The sequence below is a fragment of the Benincasa hispida genome, chromosome 9 (assembly GCF_027475165.1).
Source record: "Benincasa hispida cultivar pf3 chromosome 9, pf3_genome.v1.1, whole genome shotgun sequence".
NCBI lineage: Eukaryota > Viridiplantae > Streptophyta > Magnoliopsida > Cucurbitales > Cucurbitaceae > Benincasa > Benincasa hispida.
This window is the reverse complement of record NC_143486.1, coordinates 95,081,753-95,090,831: the sequence shown is the minus strand read 5'-3', so window position 1 is coordinate 95,090,831 and position 9,079 is coordinate 95,081,753.

The following is a 9,079-nucleotide window of genomic DNA, read 5'->3' as shown; positions in this document are numbered from 1 at the left end:
ATGTCTCCATATGAACGATCAGGACTAGATCATTAGTAATACTTTACAACAATTGTAACAATTAAAAAGTGGGTCGTATCCATAGTGTCATTAGGATAAAATACCCAGTCTTATCCACATACTACAAAGTTCAATTGATTGTGATCCTGACTCGGTCTTGCATACACACAAGTATGCAGGCCATTGTACTGGGTAATTTCAAATTTACCATGTTTTTTACGGCAAATAGCTAGAAGTCTCCACATGCACAAATTGTCATATCTCTTACACCTAACATCCCATGTTGTTTTCTTAGACTCGATGACTTCAAAATTTTGATGTCGAATGATTGAATAGTTTTTCACTACATTTTTTTAAATCCAATTTGAAATTGAATATCATCCCCTTAAGTAGTGAATCAGTCCTCATATTACTGTCATTCCCTGTTATCGAATCGAGTTCAATGGTCATCTCGTTCAGGTCTATTTCAGTAAATGTTTCGGAGACTTCATGTACACCATAAAATTGACCAGGTAGTTGATCTAGATCAATATCATCATTGTCTATTTCAACTTCTTCGTCGTTTGTGGCAATAGTTAGATCAAACTGCTCATCTCACAACATGGCTTTCGAACTGAACAGTAGTTTCAACTTCTTCTCTCGTTGATCTCGGACTTGGGACATTGGGTTGGGATATATACAGTTCACTCTATTTGGAGGGTATGGAGCGTTGCTCATCATGAACCGTACATCAGTCTCACTTCGTAATGAGATGAGGATATAGAAAGTAGATCTCGCTACATAACTACCATATCTAAATATTACATTTACCCCCATCATCTCTATTTATGGATAATGCGTCACATAATCCATCGATTAATGTGTTGAAGTCAACTTGACGATACATGTTTATACGAAGAGATGGTTGCCTATTATATTCTATCCCGTTTGGCCCATTAAAATGTTTTCGTGCATATAACATAAAAATTCCACAACGTCCATCTGAGTTTGGCAAATGCAATCTGATATTTATCATAATATTTGTAAGTATATATTAGGCAAACTATATTAATGTGTTATTACTATTTTTTTTAATATGTACAAATAAAGGAATGATTTTTTTTATATAATCAAACAAAATATTAAGACATGTATCATCATTTGACCCTAAATCAATGATAAATATTCTTTTATATTGATATGAATCTTTGTTCTTTAATCATCATAAAATTTACAACAACATAATATTACTAACAATAATATTAACATTCAATATTCAATAATGAATACATCATTTCAAATAATGGTAAATAACTATATACATACCTTTTGAATAACTTGATTGTAGAGTTTTCTCAGAAACACTGTACAAAAAAAAAAAATCAATACAAAATTATGGATATTCTTTTACTATAATAGACATTAGGAACATATTAACAATTTTACATTAATAGCCATTAGGAACATATTATATTATTTTTATTAATGACTTTTTTATATGTTTCTAAACTATTTGTCTTAACTATTAACCTTTTTATATGTTTTTTTTTTCTTTTCTCCACAAAATAAAGTAATATCCCTATTTTTTTCGATTAGGAATATATTCTTAATTTTACATTAAAAACTACTAATAAATTTTAAAATTTTGGCAAAATGAAAAAAAAATTAAATATAACTTTTATATAACTTTTACATTTAAAAAGATTTATTTTTCCATTAAGAACATATTTAAATATCTATTTTTAGATTTCGTTAAAATTTTCTTTCAACCTGAATTAAGGATAATTTTTTAATTTTAAAAATTTGTGTTAGATTATTTTTACTAAAAGTATGAAAAAAAACCATTATTTTTACTATGTAATTTTTTTTATTAATGACTTTTTTACGTATTTAAACATAAATAATTGAACGTTTTAGTTTAAATCCAATACCGCTATTAACTTTAAATTCTTTATTTAATTCGTTTTAGTTTTTTTTTTCTCCACAAAATAAAGTAATATCCCTATTCTTTTCTCCATATATTCTTAATTTTACATTAAAAACTACAATAAATTTTAAAATTTTGGCAAAATGAAAAAAGATTTAAATATAAATTTTACATTTAAAAAGATTTATTTTTTTCCATCAAGAACATATTTAAATACCTATTTTTAGAATTCCTTAAAATTTTCTTTCAACCTATTTTTAGATTTATTTTTTTTCTCATTAAGAAGGTTAATTTTTTTTTTTATTAATGATTTTTATATGTTTAAACATAAATAATTTGAGACTATGATGTAATATTTTAAAAATCTAAATATCAACCAAATACCAACCAAAAAAGCAACAACAAAAAATATATCGACTTATTAAATATATCAACATACTTACAGATATTGCACTTACAGATATTGCACACTATAAAAAATATATCAACTTATTAAAAGAAAAATATTGCACACTACCAAAAAAAACTTTGCACCTTACCAAATATTCCAACTTACCAAAAAATACTTTGAATAATATCCACGGTAAACAAAATAAGTAAAAATTATCAAAAACTTAATTCAAAGTTAAATAACAAAAATATATCAACTTACCAAATAAAATACTACACTGAAACAAATGAAGGTAGAAAATGATCGGTAATTGAAAATAAATGAAGCATGTGGAAAGAAATGAAGGAAATTTTGTTTTGGGTGAAGATGAAATGAGGGCTTCGGTGATGAAGGGGAAGATGAAATGAAGGTTTTGGTGAAGGAGAAGATGAAATCAGTGAAGGAAGAAAATTTTGTGAAAGGAGAAGATGAAACGGTGGAATGAAGGAAAAATGTGGGATTTTTTAAGCTAAAATGGGGAGAAAACACCAAATTTGGTCCAAATGCGTCTGTTGACTATGGTGCATCAGAGTGAGTTGACAACTCACTTTGACGCGTGCATGCTGTGTGAACAGACGCATTTTAACCGGTTTAATTTTTTTTTTAAATGTGGTATATAAGACTGAAAAAATAATAAAATATTCACAAATAGATGGGGTCAATAAAACACCCATTTTTCCTTAAATAAGTTCTCATCTACCCTCTTTTCCCCGATTAACTTTCAAAACAATCCCATCTAAAACCTTAAAGTGAGGGCATGAAAAAAAAAATTTGTCATGTTTCCTTCTTGGCTCGACTCATAACCTTCTTAATATTGCAAATATATGTTTGTACTTGGTGTTTTGAATTGTAAAAGTACAATAATAGAGAGACCATTTAATTGGGTAGTTGAATTAGGTAAGAAGAAAAATACATAATAATAATTTGAGAAGTTCACTTCACTCACATGGATGTGGTTTAGGTTCACCTGTTGTGTTGATAGGCTTTTAGACCTTCACAAAAAGGCTACCATACTTAAACTTAAAGGACCTTCTTTCACCACTTGTCCAATTTCTGAAATTTTTTTTCTTCTCTCTCTGCCCTAAATAATACTATGTAATATTTTGTGTTTGTACCATCCTAATGGTTACATGTCCATTTGGATAAGGACACCATGTCCTTTCCATTTCAATCAAAAAATAATTTCCCCTCTCTTACTTTTACTTCCTTTTTTTTTTCCCTCCTTTCCACAATAAATGACTTTGAGCTTTTTTTTCATACCCAAATTCAATTAATGTTGCTTTCCAACCTTTTCTTATGTTACTTTTCATAGTTTGATTTTGTATTTTTATCATTCCGTGATTTTAGCATGTGCGTTCTTTTTTTTTCCCTTGTTGTAGAAGTGATGGGAAATTTGATTTTTCTTAGATATGGGGTGGGAGATTTGTTGATAATACATGTTACGGGTAATTGTTGAGGTTTATGCCCTAAATCTCGTGAATTTCATAGTTTGTAAATTATTTGTACATGAATTATTTATTTAATAAAATAAAGTATTATTTTATTTGATATTTAGTTTATATTTAACCGAAATCCAATAAACTAAGATCAAGGTTATTTAATGTAACTTAAACATGTATGCGGTTATAGATCATGTTTAAATAATAACCTGAATGGTCTGTAGTATATGGATAAGAATGAGTACCTTATCCTGGTGTATCCTGGTGACACTACGGATACGACCCACTTTGTAATAATTATAATTGTTGTAAAGTGTTACAAATAATCTGATCCTGATCATTCATGTGGAAAATGTGAGTGGAACTAGAGGTATCATGTACAAAGAGTTTGTATAAGATCGGACCACAAAATGATTATTCTCTTTTATAATACTGTTACTTGAAGAGACTTACATTTCATTAGGATGGCCATAAGTAACTTGACCTTAATCTTGAATGAGTTGTGAACTTCTGCCTATAAGAAGATCCTTTTATCTGTATGGGTGAGAGTGGTCAGATTCGCCAACTCAATATACCTACCATTTTGAGGATTCATTCGAGTGGAAAGCTGGGACTACACAAAATGTAATTCACTCATTCCCGGTCATAAAATAAGTAGATGAATTGCTCTCTTAAGGATTGATTCCAAGTCTTGAACAATGAGACATTTCACCTTCTCACTGGCCAGAAAGGGGTCTAGTTTATAATTGGACTATAACTAATTGTTAATTAAAGAGATAAGTGGTACTTAAGAAATTAGATATAACTACAGGGGTAAAATGACAATTTGACCCAGTTACGAACAATTTGTGAAGGGTCAACTTATTGTTGATTGGTTATATCCATGGTCACAGAAATAGGTATGAAGATTGTAGTTGTCGATCTTTAGTGAAGTGTACAACAGTTAATGAATATTGATTATTCTAATTAAAGAGTTTAATTATTCAATCTCATATCATCGAAGCTTCTAATATGTAAGTCCATAAAGTTCCCTTGCTAGCCCAGTAAAGGTTAAATAAGAATCAATTAATTTTGGATTAATTTGAATTGTTCATATTATTTATGAGAATTAATCGTATGAGATGCAATTAATATAATATATATGAATACATTATAATATAAAGTTTGACGAGAGAGATAAATATTTGAATATGATTCAAATATTAATTATATGAATGAGATTTATATAAAACTATAGATTCGAATTTAATGTGAATGTGATTTATATTAAAACTATAGGTTTTGTGAGAGATTATTATTTGAATATGATTTAAATATGTGACATTTATACCAAATTTATTTTAATATAAACTTTTTAATTTAATTGAATTAAAATTAGTTTTAATGTAATTTTATGTTTTTAATTTAAATTAAGGAATAACTCCACTAGGAATTATTAAATCATGTTAGTGGAGGAACTATGTAACTCCTCCCTCCTCTCTTGCACGTAACACTGCATAAGGTTTTTCACTAGGTGATATAGAACATTTGTTTTCTCTGCAATTCAATCTCTCCCAAAAAGAAACTTAGATTCCTTCACCAAAATTCTCAGAAGAGTCCACAACTCCTTCTTGGTTCTTTCATTGAGAATAGAAAGGAAGGTTTTAGTGGTGGTATCTTGTGTTGGAGATTTGATCTTGCTGTGTTCGTGAGAAAGAACAATGTTCATAATTTTTTAGAGAGGAGAATGTGAAGAAGCGTTTTTCATTAAGGGTGAGTAAACCATTCTTCCCTTCCTTTCTACTTTTTTTTTTTTTTTTGAAAGCATGTTTAGACAATGTTTATGTTTATCCTTATTCTGTAATTTCTCTGTCTTGAGTTTCTTTCCAAAATGAATTCATTGACACAAATGCGATCACTCACTTCCGTTGAGGATTCAAATACTATAGTAATTTCTAGGGTAAAGGGGAAAAACAACAAAATAAAGAAAAAGAAACTACTTGGCCAAGGATGCGACAATAAACGGACAAACCACTATACCAAGAGGATGAAATGGACCAAATGGAGAAAGTTAAGTTGGCCAAAACCTGGTTGGCCTCAATCAAGAACCTAGCCCATTGCCAATTGGCCTGATTGGCCTCTGCCTCATATAGGGTCGAACCCACTAAATCAAGCCAATTTTACAGAATGTTACCCTAGAAAGAAAGATAACATCTGAAGATCTTGGAAAAAATCTATAAATAAGGAAGGAAGGAAACAAAAGAGGTAAGTGAACTCTCCACTAGTAATCTTATTTAATGACGAATCTTCCGACTTATTAACTTTCAGAGTGTGTGTGGCCTACACCACACGGTTCTCTCTAACTTGTAAGGTGATTTTCTTCCCCTAAAATACGAATGTATCATTGTTGCTACTTTGAGGTCAAATCGATTTATTTGTCCAAATTTTGGCAACAATAGTAAATATTTTATGTTATACCCATTTTGGCTAGTGGAAATTGAAGTTAGTTGATCTCAATATACTTAATAGAATTATTAGTTTGAGTTTGGAAGAAACCATTTGAAAATTATTTTATTTTTTATTTTTTATTTTCAAAAATTAAGTTGCATAAACACTATTTTCACTTGTAGATTTCTATGCTTTGCTATCTATTTTCTACTTGTACTTTTAAAACAAGCCAAAATTTGAAAACTAAAAAAAAAAAAAAGTTTTCAAAAACTTGTTATTGTTTTAAGACCTTAACTACAAACTTAGGTGTTTCTTTAAGATTTTTAAAAATCATAATAGAGAATTTGTGAGAAAACATACATAAATGTCAAAACCGGTAAAACTAAAAATGAAGTCATTATCAAACCAAACCTAAGTAATATAATTCTAAAAGTCTAAGAGTATAAATTGAATTTTACTCTAACTTAAAAAATGTTATAAAATACCATTTTGATCATTGTACTTTGAATTTCATTTCAATTTGGTTTTTGTGCTTTCAATTATCTAAATTTAAACCATATGCTTTTAACAAATGTTAAATTTAGTGACTCTTAACTAATTTTCATCGAAATTTATTGAACTATTATTTTTATTTTTATGTAAGGAAAAGACACTGTGTGAATATGTTTTTTTAACTTTTTTGCTAATAGAGAATGACTTTTCTGAATAGGAGCCCTATTGACTTTTTTATTCTAAGACTTTTTTAAAAAATCCATAAAAGCTAAACAACCATACAAGCATAATCCTCATTAAGAGTAGAGGATACCCAACTAGGGTAAGATGAAAGCCAACAAGCCTCTTGATCTTCTAAATTAGAAGAGGAAGATTGAGTAACAAATTAGTTTCAACACGTGCCAAATTATGAATAACAACATTACACGAATGATTACACTTAACAAAAGAGAGAATGCCAACCTAACACACAAGAACCAGCGAGGCAACAATCACGTGATTCAACTTATTTTCAATGGTTCAAAAATATTAATGTGACCCATCAATCCTAACTACATTAACAAGTATTTATTTTCAATGTTTCAAAAATATTAATGTGACCCATCTATCCTAACCACATTAAAAAGTTAGTGGGAAGTTTTACTCATTGATATAAAAGTCGAGAAATTTGTACGGATGGGTCAAATTTTGAAGCTCACTCGAAATTTGGCCCACCTTTAAAAAACACTCGAGAATTGGCCTCTTGATGATGTCAGCCACGTGTGAAATATCCGTTTAGACCTCAAAACATTCGATATCATGCACGCATCCCAGATTCTCGAGCACTCCTCTCACTTTGGACTTGTTCCTCTCGCGGTTTCCTCTCGCTAAAATGCTTGCTAGCACGCATGCAACCCAGATTCTCGTGCATTCCTCTCGTTTTGGATTCTCCCCTCGTGCCTTTCTCTTGTTGTTCATCGGATAGAAATCGAACATTTTAAATTTAATTTTCAGTCCGACTCCCTCATTCCTCTCGCTTCATCTTCTTTCCTCTTGTTTTTGCATCTCGTTCTTTACCAGATATCAATTTTCCACCAATTTTCATGTAATTAATGGTTGTTGTACAAATTTCCTAATACTTCGAAAAAGAGAACTGACAACTACACAATTCTTTCAAATCAAATTAAAGAAAAGTCTTGTGCACGCTAAGTTTCATTAAGATAACAAAACGTAAAGTTGGTATTTCGAGTATATCTGTCCCTTCTCTCTATAAAAACTCATAAGAATTTAGTTGAATCATTTCCCAAAGATACAAATATCTAACTTGGACCCGATTTTCCATAATGACTTTGATCATTTGATCATTTTGTTGGTAATGTGCATCAGAGGGCTGAGGTAATAGAAGAGAGTAGTCCTCCTGAAGTTCGACCATATTTGTATTTTTGGAAAAATTTGCAGTTGAATGCTTATGAGTTCTTTTTAGAGAAAACAGCTGGATGTATTCGAAATACCAATTTTGCATTTTATCATCTTAATGAAACTTAGCATGCACTAGACTTTTCTTTAAATTGATTTGAAAGAATTGTGGGTTTGTCAGTTCTCTTTTTCAAAGTATTGGAAAATTTGTACAATGATCCTTAATGACATGAAAATTGGCAGGAGATGCAAATACGAGAGAAAAGAAAATGAAGCAAGAAGAATGAGGAAGTCAGATTGAAAATTAAAATTTAAAATGTTCAATCTCTATCCAATCAAGAAGAAGGCACAAAAGGAACGAGTCCAAACGAGAGGAATGCGTGAGAATCTAAATTGTGTGCATGCTAGCAAGCATTTTAACGAGAGGAAAGTACAAGATGAATGCGTCAGAATATGAGATGCATGCTAGATATCGAGCATTTTGAGATCTTAACAGATATTTCACACGCGACTGACATCATCAGGAAATCAATTTTCAAGTGTTTTTTTTTATAGATTGACCAAATTTCAAGTGGGCCTCAAAATTTGACCAATCTGTACAAATTTCTCATAAAAGCCCTCCAGGAGATCAGAGATTTTAATTTTCATATTGCAAATAGACATCATGTCTCATGGAAACACTCATATTATCTACACTTAATTAGCTCATTGTTTTATATAATAATTTCTGGTTAGATGTAAGGTGTCTAAAGATCTTACTCTAAAATCCTAACGATTATTTCTATCATTACACTTCTTAGATTATAATTAATTTTATCTAAGATAAATTTCTTTAAGCAACTTTGGGAAGAGAATGCTCAAACATATCTTCACAAACAACTATAGCTTTCGAGTTCCATTCACTTTATTTCCATACCTTCTCATGATGTTTCTTTGTTGCTACCCCTCTTCCTTTCTGAGGGTAGAAGCTATATACAGATGACAATTAGA